The following is a 16,514-nucleotide window of genomic DNA, read 5'->3' as shown; positions in this document are numbered from 1 at the left end:
GGAGGGCGGAGAGAAGACAAGGAAGGTGAATGAGGTGTTCCAATGTGAAATGCCGGAAACACAGAAACACAGACGACACACAACAAGAGGTGGCAATCTATTCATTAATTGCATTTAATCAATGAGCTCATTATCACTCATGCATTGTCCAACAGGTGTTGAAATAATGGGATTAAAAGGGGAGATCCCTTCAGAAAGACAGAAACAATAGCAAAGACAAAAAACACTTTTGGAATCTGCTTTTAGTCAACACATAAGGAAAGGGTGCACCGGTCCTGGAAATACTGCAATACCAGGTCAATGCGTGGAGTGGACAGAGCAAGCTCTATTTCCATCTCCCTGTTCTAAAAATCCATTTAATATATGGTCCCCAGATAGGGGACGTATCAGATATTAAACTGATAAGAACAGATACTACACTTGATCTTAGCCAAAAGGCCGAGAAGCGATAACCCGAACGGGCCGCGCGTTGCCCGAGCCTGCCCGATACTGCTGTTCAGCCCTTGCAGCGATTCAGCCTACTTCTAGGCAATTCCATGGGGCCCTGCAGGCTCACACACTCACAGCTACACGGGAGGTGAATAAAGGCCGGAGAGGAAGCCAGACAGGATTTGCTTCTTTTGCTTGCACCACAATGCAGTGCTGAAAGAGGAGGAATCTACATAAAAACGCCTTCCTGGCAACGCCCAAATGCCCTGCTGCCATGCAGATAAACACTGGCAGCGGCAGCAAGTGCATGCCCACAGCCACCCCTTGTTCCTTCACACCTTGTATCAGCTGTAATCCAGTCCAGTCCAGTGCTGCCTGCTGAGCAGCACTGACCAACACTGCCTGGGCCCAGGCTTTTATCTCTGAGGCCCCATTATGATGTCAGAAAGCTGGCTCTGGAATCCTGAGGGCTCCACTATGACACGTGCAAAGTTCCGTCTGAACTTTATATAAGACGGTGAGGCTCAGTCAGTCACTCAGTGTTGCCTGAGAGGGCAACACTGCAACAGCCGGCCGCCAGGCTGTCTTTTTTTTGCACAGCTAGTTGCCTCCAGGAGGCCACAAGAGGGAGACAAGGGACTGCAAAATGGAAAATAGGCATCCACCAACTTTACAGACAACTTCTCCTTGCTCCTACAACCTCCATCCTTGCACAGTTTGTTATTCTTCTAGGTAACATAGTAACAAATCCAAATTGCTGCTCTCTTTGTAGGCAAGCAAGGCTTTGTTGCAACTGCAATTCTTACTTCTTCTTGAAATGTAGGGACGACAGTACATTCCATCACATCCATCTAGTGTACACAGGTAGGTCCATTGTGGCGGGCAGGCGAGCGGGCGGGCTGCTTTATTGGCTGTTTGCTGTTCCCCTACTCCACTCCACTATTTGACTGTTGTGCTGCATCAATCAATCAATCAATCAATCAATCAATCAATCAATCAATCAATCAATCAATCAGTGGCTGGCTCAGGTGCAGCTCTTTAACTTACCTAAAAGGGAGGGCGGAGAGAAGACAAGGAAGGTGAATGAGGTGTTCCAATGTGAAATGCCGGAAACACAGAAACACAGACGACACACAACAAGAGGTGGCAATCTATTCATTAATTGCATTTAATCAATGAGCTCATTATCACTCATGCATTGTCCAACAGGTGTTGAAATAATGGGATTAAAAGGGGAGATCCCTTCAGAAAGACAGAAACAATAGCAAAGACAAAAAACACTTTTGGAATCTGCTTTTAGTCAACACATAAGGAAAGGGTGCACCGGTCCTGGAAATACTGCAATACCAGGTCAATGCGTGGAGTGGACAGAGCAAGCTCTATTTCCATCTCCCTGTTCTAAAAATCCATTTAATATATGGTCCCCAGATAGGGGACGTATCAGATATTAAACTGATAAGAACAGATACTACACTTGATCTTAGCCAAAAGGCCGAGAAGCGATAACCCGAACGGGCCGCGCGTTGCCCGAGCCTGCCCGATACTGCTGTTCAGCCCTTGCAGCGATTCAGCCTACTTCTAGGCAATTCCATGGGGCCCTGCAGGCTCACACACTCACAGCTACACGGGAGGTGAATAAAGGCCGGAGAGGAAGCCAGACAGGATTTGCTTCTTTTGCTTGCACCACAATGCAGTGCTGAAAGAGGAGGAATCTACATAAAAACGCCTTCCTGGCAACGCCCAAATGCCCTGCTGCCATGCAGATAAACACTGGCAGCGGCAGCAAGTGCATGCCCACAGCCACCCCTTGTTCCTTCACACCTTGTATCAGCTGTAATCCAGTCCAGTCCAGTGCTGCCTGCTGAGCAGCACTGACCAACACTGCCTGGGCCCAGGCTTTTATCTCTGAGGCCCCATTATGATGTCAGAAAGCTGGCTCTGGAATCCTGAGGGCTCCACTATGACACGTGCAAAGTTCCGTCTGAACTTTATATAAGACGTATATAAGACGGTGAGGCTCAGTCAGTCACTCAGTGTTGCCTGAGAGGGCAACACTGCAACAGCCGGCCGCCAGGCTGTCTTTTTTTTGCACAGCTAGTTGCCTCCAGGAGGCCACAAGAGGGAGACAAGGGACTGCAAAATGGAAAATAGGCATCCACCAACTTTACAGACAACTTCTCCTTGCTCCTACAACCTCCATCCTTGCACAGTTTGTTATTCTTCTAGGTAACATAGTAACAAATCCAAATTGCTGCTCTCTTTGTAGGCAAGCAAGGCTTTGTTGCAACTGCAATTCTTACTTCTTCTTGAAATGTAGGGACGACAGTACATTCCATCACATCCATCTAGTGTACACAGGTAGGTCCATTGTGGCGGGCAGGCGAGCGGGCGGGCTGCTTTATTGGCTGTTTGCTGTTCCCCTACTCCACTCCACTATTTGACTGTTGTGCTGCATCAATCAATCAATCAATCAATCAATCAATCAATCAATCAATCAAGTGGCTGGCTCAGGTGCAGCTCTTTAACTTACCTAAAAGGGAGGGCGGAGAGAAGACAAGGAAGGTGAATGAGGTGTTCCAATGTGAAATGCCGGAAACACAGAAACACAGACGACACACAACAAGAGGTGGCAATCTATTCATTAATTGCATTTAATCAATGAGCTCATTATCACTCATGCATTGTCCAACAGGTGTTGAAATAATGGGATTAAAAGGGGAGATCCCTTCAGAAAGACAGAAACAATAGCAAAGACAAAAAACACTTTTGGAATCTGCTTTTAGTCAACACATAAGGAAAGGGTGCACCGGTCCTGGAAATACTGCAATACCAGGTCAATGCGTGGAGTGGACAGAGCAAGCTCTATTTCCATCTCCCTGTTCTAAAAATCCATTTAATATATGGTCCCCAGATAGGGGACGTATCAGATATTAAACTGATAAGAACAGATACTACACTTGATCTTAGCCAAAAGGCCGAGAAGCGATAACCCGAACGGGCCGCGCGTTGCCCGAGCCTGCCCGATACTGCTGTTCAGCCCTTGCAGCGATTCAGCCTACTTCTAGGCAATTCCATGGGGCCCTGCAGGCTCACACACTCACAGCTACACGGGAGGTGAATAAAGGCCGGAGAGGAAGCCAGACAGGATTTGCTTCTTTTGCTTGCACCACAATGCAGTGCTGAAAGAGGAGGAATCTACATAAAAACGCCTTCCTGGCAACGCCCAAATGCCCTGCTGCCATGCAGATAAACACTGGCAGCGGCAGCAAGTGCATGCCCACAGCCACCCCTTGTTCCTTCACACCTTGTATCAGCTGTAATCCAGTCCAGTCCAGTGCTGCCTGCTGAGCAGCACTGACCAACACTGCCTGGGCCCAGGCTTTTATCTCTGAGGCCCCATTATGATGTCAGAAAGCTGGCTCTGGAATCCTGAGGGCTCCACTATGACACGTGCAAAGTTCCGTCTGAACTTTATATAAGACGGTGAGGCTCAGTCAGTCACTCAGTGTTGCCTGAGAGGGCAACACTGCAACAGCCGGCCGCCAGGCTGTCTTTTTTTTGCACAGCTAGTTGCCTCCAGGAGGCCACAAGAGGGAGACAAGGGACTGCAAAATGGAAAATAGGCATCCACCAACTTTACAGACAACTTCTCCTTGCTCCTACAACCTCCATCCTTGCACAGTTTGTTATTCTTCTAGGTAACATAGTAACAAATCCAAATTGCTGCTCTCTTTGTAGGCAAGCAAGGCTTTGTTGCAACTGCAATTCTTACTTCTTCTTGAAATGTAGGGACGACAGTACATTCCATCACATCCATCTAGTGTACACAGGTAGGTCCATTGTGGCGGGCAGGCGAGCGGGCGGGCTGCTTTATTGGCTGTTTGCTGTTCCCCTACTCCACTCCACTATTTGACTGTTGTGCTGCATCAATCAATCAATCAATCAATCAATCAATCAATCAGTGGCTGGCTCAGGTGCAGCTCTTTAACTTACCTAAAAGGGAGGGCGGAGAGAAGACAAGGAAGGTGAATGAGGTGTTCCAATGTGAAATGCCGGAAACACAGAAACACAGACGACACACAACAAGAGGTGGCAATCTATTCATTAATTGCATTTAATCAATGAGCTCATTATCACTCATGCATTGTCCAACAGGTGTTGAAATAATGGGATTAAAAGGGGAGATCCCTTCAGAAAGACAGAAACAATAGCAAAGACAAAAAACACTTTTGGAATCTGCTTTTAGTCAACACATAAGGAAAGGGTGCACCGGTCCTGGAAATACTGCAATACCAGGTCAATGCGTGGAGTGGACAGAGCAAGCTCTATTTCCATCTCCCTGTTCTAAAAATCCATTTAATATATGGTCCCCAGATAGGGGACGTATCAGATATTAAACTGATAAGAACAGATACTACACTTGATCTTAGCCAAAAGGCCGAGAAGCGATAACCCGAACGGGCCGCGCGTTGCCCGAGCCTGCCCGATACTGCTGTTCAGCCCTTGCAGCGATTCAGCCTACTTCTAGGCAATTCCATGGGGCCCTGCAGGCTCACACACTCACAGCTACACGGGAGGTGAATAAAGGCCGGAGAGGAAGCCAGACAGGATTTGCTTCTTTTGCTTGCACCACAATGCAGTGCTGAAAGAGGAGGAATCTACATAAAAACGCCTTCCTGGCAACGCCCAAATGCCCTGCTGCCATGCAGATAAACACTGGCAGCGGCAGCAAGTGCATGCCCACAGCCACCCCTTGTTCCTTCACACCTTGTATCAGCTGTAATCCAGTCCAGTCCAGTGCTGCCTGCTGAGCAGCACTGACCAACACTGCCTGGGCCCAGGCTTTTATCTCTGAGGCCCCATTATGATGTCAGAAAGCTGGCTCTGGAATCCTGAGGGCTCCACTATGACACGTGCAAAGTTCCGTCTGAACTTTATATAAGACGGTGAGGCTCAGTCAGTCACTCAGTGTTGCCTGAGAGGGCAACACTGCAACAGCCGGCCGCCAGGCTGTCTTTTTTTTGCACAGCTAGTTGCCTCCAGGAGGCCACAAGAGGGAGACAAGGGACTGCAAAATGGAAAATAGGCATCCACCAACTTTACAGACAACTGACAACTTCTCCTTGCTCCTACAACCTCCATCCTTGCACAGTTTGTTATTCTTCTAGGTAACATAGTAACAAATCCAAATTGCTGCTCTCTTTGTAGGCAAGCAAGGCTTTGTTGCAACTGCAATTCTTACTTCTTCTTGAAATGTAGGGACGACAGTACATTCCATCACATCCATCTAGTGTACACAGGTAGGTCCATTGTGGCGGGCAGGCGAGCGGGCGGGCTGCTTTATTGGCTGTTTGCTGTTCCCCTACTCCACTCCACTATTTGACTGTTGTGCTGCAATCAATCAATCAATCAATCAATCAATCAATCAATCAATCAATCAATCAATCAGTGGCTGGCTCAGGTGCAGCTCTTTAACTTACCTAAAAGGGAGGGCGGAGAGAAGACAAGGAAGGTGAATGAGGTGTTCCAATGTGAAATGCCGGAAACACAGAAACACAGACGACACACAACAAGAGGTGGCAATCTATTCATTAATTGCATTTAATCAATGAGCTCATTATCACTCATGCATTGTCCAACAGGTGTTGAAATAATGGGATTAAAAGGGGAGATCCCTTCAGAAAGACAGAAACAATAGCAAAGACAAAAAACACTTTTGGAATCTGCTTTTAGTCAACACATAAGGAAAGGGTGCACCGGTCCTGGAAATACTGCAATACCAGGTCAATGCGTGGAGTGGACAGAGCAAGCTCTATTTCCATCTCCCTGTTCTAAAAATCCATTTAATATATGGTCCCCAGATAGGGGACGTATCAGATATTAAACTGATAAGAACAGATACTACACTTGATCTTAGCCAAAAGGCCGAGAAGCGATAACCCGAACGGGCCGCGCGTTGCCCGAGCCTGCCCGATACTGCTGTTCAGCCCTTGCAGCGATTCAGCCTACTTCTAGGCAATTCCATGGGGCCCTGCAGGCTCACACACTCACAGCTACACGGGAGGTGAATAAAGGCCGGAGAGGAAGCCAGACAGGATTTGCTTCTTTTGCTTGCACCACAATGCAGTGCTGAAAGAGGAGGAATCTACATAAAAACGCCTTCCTGGCAACGCCCAAATGCCCTGCTGCCATGCAGATAAACACTGGCAGCGGCAGCAAGTGCATGCCCACAGCCACCCCTTGTTCCTTCACACCTTGTATCAGCTGTAATCCAGTCCAGTCCAGTGCTGCCTGCTGAGCAGCACTGACCAACACTGCCTGGGCCCAGGCTTTTATCTCTGAGGCCCCATTATGATGTCAGAAAGCTGGCTCTGGAATCCTGAGGGCTCCACTATGACACGTGCAAAGTTCCGTCTGAACTTTATATAAGACGGTGAGGCTCAGTCAGTCACTCAGTGTTGCCTGTGAGGGCAACACTGCAACAGCCGGCCGCCAGGCTGTCTTTTTTTTGCACAGCTAGTTGCCTCCAGGAGGCCACAAGAGGGAGACAAGGGACTGCAAAATGGAAAATAGGCATCCACCAACTTTACAGACAACTTCTCCTTGCTCCTACAACCTCCATCCTTGCACAGTTTGTTATTCTTCTAGGTAACATAGTAACAAATCCAAATTGCTGCTCTCTTTGTAGGCAAGCAAGGCTTTGTTGCAACTGCAATTCTTACTTCTTCTTGAAATGTAGGGACGACAGTACATTCCATCACATCCATCTAGTGTACACAGGTAGGTCCATTGTGGCGGGCAGGCGAGCGGGCGGGCTGCTTTATTGGCTGTTTGCTGTTCCCCTACTCCACTCCACTATTTGACTGTTGTGCTGCATCAATCAATCAATCAATCAATCAATCAATCAATCAATCAATCAGTGGCTGGCTCAGGTGCAGCTCTTTAACTTACCTAAAAGGGAGGGCGGAGAGAAGACAAGGAAGGTGAATGAGGTGTTCCAATGTGAAATGCCGGAAACACAGAAACACAGACGACACACAACAAGAGGTGGCAATCTATTCATTAATTGCATTTAATCAATGAGCTCATTATCACTCATGCATTGTCCAACAGGTGTTGAAATAATGGGATTAAAAGGGGAGATCCCTTCAGAAAGACAGAAACAATAGCAAAGACAAAAAACACTTTTGGAATCTGCTTTTAGTCAACACATAAGGAAAGGGTGCACCGGTCCTGGAAATACTGCAATACCAGGTCAATGCGTGGAGTGGACAGAGCAAGCTCTATTTCCATCTCCCTGTTCTAAAAATCCATTTAATATATGGTCCCCAGATAGGGGACGTATCAGATATTAAACTGATAAGAACAGATACTACACTTGATCTTAGCCAAAAGGCCGAGAAGCGATAACCCGAACGGGCCGCGCGTTGCCCGAGCCTGCCCGATACTGCTGTTCAGCCCTTGCAGCGATTCAGCCTACTTCTAGGCAATTCCATGGGGCCCTGCAGGCTCACACACTCACAGCTACACGGGAGGTGAATAAAGGCCGGAGAGGAAGCCAGACAGGATTTGCTTCTTTTGCTTGCACCACAATGCAGTGCTGAAAGAGGAGGAATCTACATAAAAACGCCTTCCTGGCAACGCCCAAATGCCCTGCTGCCATGCAGATAAACACTGGCAGCGGCAGCAAGTGCATGCCCACAGCCACCCCTTGTTCCTTCACACCTTGTATCAGCTGTAATCCAGTCCAGTCCAGTGCTGCCTGCTGAGCAGCACTGACCAACACTGCCTGGGCCCAGGCTTTTATCTCTGAGGCCCCATTATGATGTCAGAAAGCTGGCTCTGGAATCCTGAGGGCTCCACTATGACACGTGCAAAGTTCCGTCTGAACTTTATATAAGACGGTGAGGCTCAGTCAGTCACTCAGTGTTGCCTGAGAGGGCAACACTGCAACAGCCGGCCGCCAGGCTGTCTTTTTTTTGCACAGCTAGTTGCCTCCAGGAGGCCACAAGAGGGAGACAAGGGACTGCAAAATGGAAAATAGGCATCCACCAACTTTACAGACAACTTCTCCTTGCTCCTACAACCTCCATCCTTGCACAGTTTGTTATTCTTCTAGGTAACATAGTAACAAATCCAAATTGCTGCTCTCTTTGTAGGCAAGCAAGGCTTTGTTGCAACTGCAATTCTTACTTCTTCTTGAAATGTAGGGACGACAGTACATTCCATCACATCCATCTAGTGTACACAGGTAGGTCCATTGTGGCGGGCAGGCGAGCGGGCGGGCTGCTTTATTGGCTGTTTGCTGTTCCCCTACTCCACTCCACTATTTGACTGTTGTGCTGCATCAATCAATCAATCAATCAATCAATCAATCAATCAATCAATCAATCAGTGGCTGGCTCAGGTGCAGCTCTTTAACTTACCTAAAAGGGAGGGCGGAGAGAAGACAAGGAAGGTGAATGAGGTGTTCCAATGTGAAATGCCGGAAACACAGAAACACAGACGACACACAACAAGAGGTGGCAATCTATTCATTAATTGCATTTAATCAATGAGCTCATTATCACTCATGCATTGTCCAACAGGTGTTGAAATAATGGGATTAAAAGGGGAGATCCCTTCAGAAAGACAGAAACAATAGCAAAGACAAAAAACACTTTTGGAATCTGCTTTTAGTCAACACATAAGGAAAGGGTGCACCGGTCCTGGAAATACTGCAATACCAGGTCAATGCGTGGAGTGGACAGAGCAAGCTCTATTTCCATCTCCCTGTTCTAAAAATCCATTTAATATATGGTCCCCAGATAGGGGACGTATCAGATATTAAACTGATAAGAACAGATACTACACTTGATCTTAGCCAAAAGGCCGAGAAGCGATAACCCGAACGGGCCGCGCGTTGCCCGAGCCTGCCCGATACTGCTGTTCAGCCCTTGCAGCGATTCAGCCTACTTCTAGGCAATTCCATGGGGCCCTGCAGGCTCACACACTCACAGCTACACGGGAGGTGAATAAAGGCCGGAGAGGAAGCCAGACAGGATTTGCTTCTTTTGCTTGCACCACAATGCAGTGCTGAAAGAGGAGGAATCTACATAAAAACGCCTTCCTGGCAACGCCCAAATGCCCTGCTGCCATGCAGATAAACACTGGCAGCGGCAGCAAGTGCATGCCCACAGCCACCCCTTGTTCCTTCACACCTTGTATCAGCTGTAATCCAGTCCAGTCCAGTGCTGCCTGCTGAGCAGCACTGACCAACACTGCCTGGGCCCAGGCTTTTATCTCTGAGGCCCCATTATGATGTCAGAAAGCTGGCTCTGGAATCCTGAGGGCTCCACTATGACACGTGCAAAGTTCCGTCTGAACTTTATATAAGACGGTGAGGCTCAGTCAGGTGTTGCCTGAGAGGGCAACACTGCAACAGCCGGCCGCCAGGCTGTCTTTTTTTTGCACAGCTAGTTGCCTCCAGGAGGCCACAAGAGGGAGACAAGGGACTGCAAAATGGAAAATAGGCATCCACCAACTTTACAGACAACTTCTCCTTGCTCCTACAACCTCCATCCTTGCACAGTTTGTTATTCTTCTAGGTAACATAGTAACAAATCCAAATTGCTGCTCTCTTTGTAGGCAAGCAAGGCTTTGTTGCAACTGCAATTCTTACTTCTTCTTGAAATGTAGGGACGACAGTACATTCCATCACATCCATCTAGTGTACACAGGTAGGTCCATTGTGGCGGGCAGGCGAGCGGGCGGGCTGCTTTATTGGCTGTTTGCTGTTCCCCTACTCCACTCCACTATTTGACTGTTGTGCTGCTCAATCAATCAATCAATCAATCAATCAATCAATCAATCAATCAATCAATCAATCAATCAGTGGCTGGCTCAGGTGCAGCTCTTTAACTTACCTAAAAGGGAGGGCGGAGAGAAGACAAGGAAGGTGAATGAGGTGTTCCAATGTGAAATGCCGGAAACACAGAAACACAGACGACACACAACAAGAGGTGGCAATCTATTCATTAATTGCATTTAATCAATGAGCTCATTATCACTCATGCATTGTCCAACAGGTGTTGAAATAATGGGATTAAAAGGGGAGATCCCTTCAGAAAGACAGAAACAATAGCAAAGACAAAAAACACTTTTGGAATCTGCTTTTAGTCAACACATAAGGAAAGGGTGCACCGGTCCTGGAAATACTGCAATACCAGGTCAATGCGTGGAGTGGACAGAGCAAGCTCTATTTCCATCTCCCTGTTCTAAAAATCCATTTAATATATGGTCCCCAGATAGGGGACGTATCAGATATTAAACTGATAAGAACAGATACTACACTTGATCTTAGCCAAAAGGCCGAGAAGCGATAACCCGAACGGGCCGCGCGTTGCCCGAGCCTGCCCGATACTGCTGTTCAGCCCTTGCAGCGATTCAGCCTACTTCTAGGCAATTCCATGGGGCCCTGCAGGCTCACACACTCACAGCTACACGGGAGGTGAATAAAGGCCGGAGAGGAAGCCAGACAGGATTTGCTTCTTTTGCTTGCACCACAATGCAGTGCTGAAAGAGGAGGAATCTACATAAAAACGCCTTCCTGGCAACGCCCAAATGCCCTGCTGCCATGCAGATAAACACTGGCAGCGGCAGCAAGTGCATGCCCACAGCCACCCCTTGTTCCTTCACACCTTGTATCAGCTGTAATCCAGTCCAGTCCAGTGCTGCCTGCTGAGCAGCACTGACCAACACTGCCTGGGCCCAGGCTTTTATCTCTGAGGCCCCATTATGATGTCAGAAAGCTGGCTCTGGAATCCTGAGGGCTCCACTATGACACGTGCAAAGTTCCGTCTGAACTTTATATAAGACGGTGAGGCTCAGTCAGTCACTCAGTGTTGCCTGAGAGGGCAACACTGCAACAGCCGGCCGCCAGGCTGTCTTTTTTTTGCACAGCTAGTTGCCTCCAGGAGGCCACAAGAGGGAGACAAGGGACTGCAAAATGGAAAATAGGCATCCACCAACTTTACAGACAACTTCTCCTTGCTCCTACAACCTCCATCCTTGCACAGTTTGTTATTCTTCTAGGTAACATAGTAACAAATCCAAATTGCTGCTCTCTTTGTAGGCAAGCAAGGCTTTGTTGCAACTGCAATTCTTACTTCTTCTTGAAATGTAGGGACGACAGTACATTCCATCACATCCATCTAGTGTACACAGGTAGGTCCATTGTGGCGGGCAGGCGAGCGGGCGGGCTGCTTTATTGGCTGTTTGCTGTTCCCCTACTCCACTCCACTATTTGACTGTTGTGCTGCATCAATCAATCAATCAATCAATCAATCAATCAATCAATCAATCAATCAATCAGTGGCTGGCTCAGGTGCAGCTCTTTAACTTACCTAAAAGGGAGGGCGGAGAGAAGACAAGGAAGGTGAATGAGGTGTTCCAATGTGAAATGCCGGAAACACAGAAACACAGACGACACACAACAAGAGGTGGCAATCTATTCATTAATTGCATTTAATCAATGAGCTCATTATCACTCATGCATTGTCCAACAGGTGTTGAAATAATGGGATTAAAAGGGGAGATCCCTTCAGAAAGACAGAAACAATAGCAAAGACAAAAAACACTTTTGGAATCTGCTTTTAGTCAACACATAAGGAAAGGGTGCACCGGTCCTGGAAATACTGCAATACCAGGTCAATGCGTGGAGTGGACAGAGCAAGCTCTATTTCCATCTCCCTGTTCTAAAAATCCATTTAATATATGGTCCCCAGATAGGGGACGTATCAGATATTAAACTGATAAGAACAGATACTACACTTGATCTTAGCCAAAAGGCCGAGAAGCGATAACCCGAACGGGCCGCGCGTTGCCCGAGCCTGCCCGATACTGCTGTTCAGCCCTTGCAGCGATTCAGCCTACTTCTAGGCAATTCCATGGGGCCCTGCAGGCTCACACACTCACAGCTACACGGGAGGTGAATAAAGGCCGGAGAGGAAGCCAGACAGGATTTGCTTCTTTTGCTTGCACCACAATGCAGTGCTGAAAGAGGAGGAATCTACATAAAAACGCCTTCCTGGCAACGCCCAAATGCCCTGCTGCCATGCAGATAAACACTGGCAGCGGCAGCAAGTGCATGCCCACAGCCACCCCTTGTTCCTTCACACCTTGTATCAGCTGTAATCCAGTCCAGTCCAGTGCTGCCTGCTGAGCAGCACTGACCAACACTGCCTGGGCCCAGGCTTTTATCTCTGAGGCCCCATTATGATGTCAGAAAGCTGGCTCTGGAATCCTGAGGGCTCCACTATGACACGTGCAAAGTTCCGTCTGAACTTTATATAAGACGGTGAGGCTCAGTCAGTCACTCAGTGTTGCCTGAGAGGGCAACACTGCAACAGCCGGCCGCCAGGCTGTCTTTTTTTTGCACAGCTAGTTGCCTCCAGGAGGCCACAAGAGGGAGACAAGGGACTGCAAAATGGAAAATAGGCATCCACCAACTTTACAGACAACTTCTCCTTGCTCCTACAACCTCCATCCTTGCACAGTTTGTTATTCTTCTAGGTAACATAGTAACAAATCCAAATTGCTGCTCTCTTTGTAGGCAAGCAAGGCTTTGTTGCAACTGCAATTCTTACTTCTTCTTGAAATGTAGGGACGACAGTACATTCCATCACATCCATCTAGTGTACACAGGTAGGTCCATTGTGGCGGGCAGGCGAGCGGGCGGGCTGCTTTATTGGCTGTTTGCTGTTCCCCTACTCCACTCCACTATTTGACTGTTGTGCTGCATCAATCAATCAATCAATCAATCAATCAATCAATCAATCAGTGGCTGGCTCAGGTGCAGCTCTTTAACTTACCTAAAAGGGAGGGCGGAGAGAAGACAAGGAAGGTGAATGAGGTGTTCCAATGTGAAATGCCGGAAACACAGAAACACAGACGACACACAACAAGAGGTGGCAATCTATTCATTAATTGCATTTAATCAATGAGCTCATTATCACTCATGCATTGTCCAACAGGTGTTGAAATAATGGGATTAAAAGGGGAGATCCCTTCAGAAAGACAGAAACAATAGCAAAGACAAAAAACACTTTTGGAATCTGCTTTTAGTCAACACATAAGGAAAGGGTGCACCGGTCCTGGAAATACTGCAATACCAGGTCAATGCGTGGAGTGGACAGAGCAAGCTCTATTTCCATCTCCCTGTTCTAAAAATCCATTTAATATATGGTCCCCAGATAGGGGACGTATCAGATATTAAACTGATAAGAACAGATACTACACTTGATCTTAGCCAAAAGGCCGAGAAGCGATAACCCGAACGGGCCGCGCGTTGCCCGAGCCTGCCCGATACTGCTGTTCAGCCCTTGCAGCGATTCAGCCTACTTCTAGGCAATTCCATGGGGCCCTGCAGGCTCACACACTCACAGCTACACGGGAGGTGAATAAAGGCCGGAGAGGAAGCCAGACAGGATTTGCTTCTTTTGCTTGCACCACAATGCAGTGCTGAAAGAGGAGGAATCTACATAAAAACGCCTTCCTGGCAACGCCCAAATGCCCTGCTGCCATGCAGATAAACACTGGCAGCGGCAGCAAGTGCATGCCCACAGCCACCCCTTGTTCCTTCACACCTTGTATCAGCTGTAATCCAGTCCAGTCCAGTGCTGCCTGCTGAGCAGCACTGACCAACACTGCCTGGGCCCAGGCTTTTATCTCTGAGGCCCCATTATGATGTCAGAAAGCTGGCTCTGGAATCCTGAGGGCTCCACTATGACACGTGCAAAGTTCCGTCTGAACTTTATATAAGACGGTGAGGCTCAGTCAGTCACTCAGTGTTGCCTGAGAGGGCAACACTGCAACAGCCGGCCGCCAGGCTGTCTTTTTTTTGCACAGCTAGTTGCCTCCAGGAGGCCACAAGAGGGAGACAAGGGACTGCAAAATGGAAAATAGGCATCCACCAACTTTACAGACAACTTCTCCTTGCTCCTACAACCTCCATCCTTGCACAGTTTGTTATTCTTCTAGGTAACATAGTAACAAATCCAAATTGCTGCTCTCTTTGTAGGCAAGCAAGGCTTTGTTGCAACTGCAATTCTTACTTCTTCTTGAAATGTAGGGACGACAGTACATTCCATCACATCCATCTAGTGTACACAGGTAGGTCCATTGTGGCGGGCAGGCGAGCGGGCGGGCTGCTTTATTGGCTGTTTGCTGTTCCCCTACTCCACTCCACTATTTGACTGTTGTGCTGCATCAATCAATCAATCAATCAATCAATCAATCAATCAATCAATCAATCAATCAATCAATCAGTGGCTGGCTCAGGTGCAGCTCTTTAACTTACCTAAAAGGGAGGGCGGAGAGAAGACAAGGAAGGTGAATGAGGTGTTCCAATGTGAAATGCCGGAAACACAGAAACACAGACGACACACAACAAGAGGTGGCAATCTATTCATTAATTGCATTTAATCAATGAGCTCATTATCACTCATGCATTGTCCAACAGGTGTTGAAATAATGGGATTAAAAGGGGAGATCCCTTCAGAAAGACAGAAACAATAGCAAAGACAAAAAACACTTTTGGAATCTGCTTTTAGTCAACACATAAGGAAAGGGTGCACCGGTCCTGGAAATACTGCAATACCAGGTCAATGCGTGGAGTGGACAGAGCAAGCTCTATTTCCATCTCCCTGTTCTAAAAATCCATTTAATATATGGTCCCCAGATAGGGGACGTATCAGATATTAAACTGATAAGAACAGATACTACACTTGATCTTAGCCAAAAGGCCGAGAAGCGATAACCCGAACGGGCCGCGCGTTGCCCGAGCCTGCCCGATACTGCTGTTCAGCCCTTGCAGCGATTCAGCCTACTTCTAGGCAATTCCATGGGGCCCTGCAGGCTCACACACTCACAGCTACACGGGAGGTGAATAAAGGCCGGAGAGGAAGCCAGACAGGATTTGCTTCTTTTGCTTGCACCACAATGCAGTGCTGAAAGAGGAGGAATCTACATAAAAACGCCTTCCTGGCAACGCCCAAATGCCCTGCTGCCATGCAGATAAACACTGGCAGCGGCAGCAAGTGCATGCCCACAGCCACCCCTTGTTCCTTCACACCTTGTATCAGCTGTAATCCAGTCCAGTCCAGTGCTGCCTGCTGAGCAGCACTGACCAACACTGCCTGGGCCCAGGCTTTTATCTCTGAGGCCCCATTATGATGTCAGAAAGCTGGCTCTGGAATCCTGAGGGCTCCACTATGACACGTGCAAAGTTCCGTCTGAACTTTATATAAGACGGTGAGGCTCAGTCAGTCACTCAGTGTTGCCTGAGAGGGCAACACTGCAACAGCCGGCCGCCAGGCTGTCTTTTTTTTGCACAGCTAGTTGCCTCCAGGAGGCCACAAGAGGGAGACAAGGGACTGCAAAATGGAAAATAGGCATCCACCAACTTTACAGACAACTTCTCCTTGCTCCTACAACCTCCATCCTTGCACAGTTTGTTATTCTTCTAGGTAACATAGTAACAAATCCAAATTGCTGCTCTCTTTGTAGGCAAGCAAGGCTTTGTTGCAACTGCAATTCTTACTTCTTCTTGAAATGTAGGGACGACAGTACATTCCATCACATCCATCTAGTGTACACAGGTAGGTCCATTGTGGCGGGCAGGCGAGCGGGCGGGCTGCTTTATTGGCTGTTTGCTGTTCCCCTACTCCACTCCACTATTTGACTGTTGTGCTGCATCAATCAATCAATCAATCAATCAATCAATCAATCAATCAATCAATCAATCAATCAGTGGCTGGCTCAGGTGCAGCTCTTTAACTTACCTAAAAGGGAGGGCGGAGAGAAGACAAGGAAGGTGAATGAGGTGTTCCAATGTGAAATGCCGGAAACACAGAAACACAGACGACACACAACAAGAGGTGGCAATCTATTCATTAATTGCATTTAATCAATGAGCTCATTATCACTCATGCATTGTCCAACAGGTGTTGAAATAATGGGATTAAAAGGGGAGATCCCTTCAGAAAGACAGAAACAATAGCAAAGACAAAAAACACTTTTGGAATCTGCTTTTAGTCAACACATAA

The 16,514-nt window shown here is 47.7% G+C and overlaps 11 non-coding genes across 11 annotated transcripts; all 11 read right to left on the bottom strand.

Annotated features, from left to right (window-relative positions):
- Window positions 1-259: 259 nt before the first annotated feature.
- LOC142718278 (U2 spliceosomal RNA) lies at window positions 260-450 on the bottom strand. Its single transcript, XR_012872408.1, has one exon. It is a non-coding gene; the product is annotated as a U2 spliceosomal RNA (small nuclear RNA).
- A 1,292-nt stretch (window positions 451-1,742) lies between these two features.
- LOC142718277 (U2 spliceosomal RNA) lies at window positions 1,743-1,933 on the bottom strand. The gene has a single exon (XR_012872407.1). It is a non-coding gene; the product is annotated as a U2 spliceosomal RNA (small nuclear RNA).
- A 1,292-nt stretch (window positions 1,934-3,225) lies between these two features.
- Window positions 3,226-3,416, bottom strand: LOC142718275 (U2 spliceosomal RNA). The gene has a single exon (XR_012872406.1). It is a non-coding gene; the product is annotated as a U2 spliceosomal RNA (small nuclear RNA).
- A 1,272-nt stretch (window positions 3,417-4,688) lies between these two features.
- On the bottom strand, window positions 4,689-4,879 carry LOC142718274 (U2 spliceosomal RNA). Its single transcript, XR_012872405.1, has one exon. It is a non-coding gene; the product is annotated as a U2 spliceosomal RNA (small nuclear RNA).
- A 1,296-nt stretch (window positions 4,880-6,175) lies between these two features.
- Window positions 6,176-6,366, bottom strand: LOC142718273 (U2 spliceosomal RNA). The gene has a single exon (XR_012872404.1). It is a non-coding gene; the product is annotated as a U2 spliceosomal RNA (small nuclear RNA).
- Window positions 6,367-7,646: 1,280 nt separating this feature from the next.
- On the bottom strand, window positions 7,647-7,837 carry LOC142718272 (U2 spliceosomal RNA). The gene has a single exon (XR_012872403.1). It is a non-coding gene; the product is annotated as a U2 spliceosomal RNA (small nuclear RNA).
- Window positions 7,838-9,121: 1,284 nt separating this feature from the next.
- Window positions 9,122-9,312, bottom strand: LOC142718271 (U2 spliceosomal RNA). Its single transcript, XR_012872402.1, has one exon. It is a non-coding gene; the product is annotated as a U2 spliceosomal RNA (small nuclear RNA).
- Window positions 9,313-10,600: 1,288 nt separating this feature from the next.
- On the bottom strand, window positions 10,601-10,791 carry LOC142718270 (U2 spliceosomal RNA). The gene has a single exon (XR_012872401.1). It is a non-coding gene; the product is annotated as a U2 spliceosomal RNA (small nuclear RNA).
- Window positions 10,792-12,079: 1,288 nt separating this feature from the next.
- On the bottom strand, window positions 12,080-12,270 carry LOC142718266 (U2 spliceosomal RNA). Its single transcript, XR_012872398.1, has one exon. It is a non-coding gene; the product is annotated as a U2 spliceosomal RNA (small nuclear RNA).
- Window positions 12,271-13,546: 1,276 nt separating this feature from the next.
- On the bottom strand, window positions 13,547-13,737 carry LOC142718252 (U2 spliceosomal RNA). The gene has a single exon (XR_012872385.1). It is a non-coding gene; the product is annotated as a U2 spliceosomal RNA (small nuclear RNA).
- Window positions 13,738-15,033: 1,296 nt separating this feature from the next.
- On the bottom strand, window positions 15,034-15,224 carry LOC142718240 (U2 spliceosomal RNA). Its single transcript, XR_012872373.1, has one exon. It is a non-coding gene; the product is annotated as a U2 spliceosomal RNA (small nuclear RNA).
- Window positions 15,225-16,514: the final 1,290 nt, after the last annotated feature.

The sequence above is a fragment of the Rhinoderma darwinii genome, unplaced genomic scaffold, assembly GCF_050947455.1.
Source record: "Rhinoderma darwinii isolate aRhiDar2 unplaced genomic scaffold, aRhiDar2.hap1 Scaffold_461, whole genome shotgun sequence".
Taxonomy (NCBI): Eukaryota; Metazoa; Chordata; class Amphibia; order Anura; family Rhinodermatidae; genus Rhinoderma; species Rhinoderma darwinii.
This window is presented reverse-complemented; position numbering and strand designations above follow the sequence as displayed.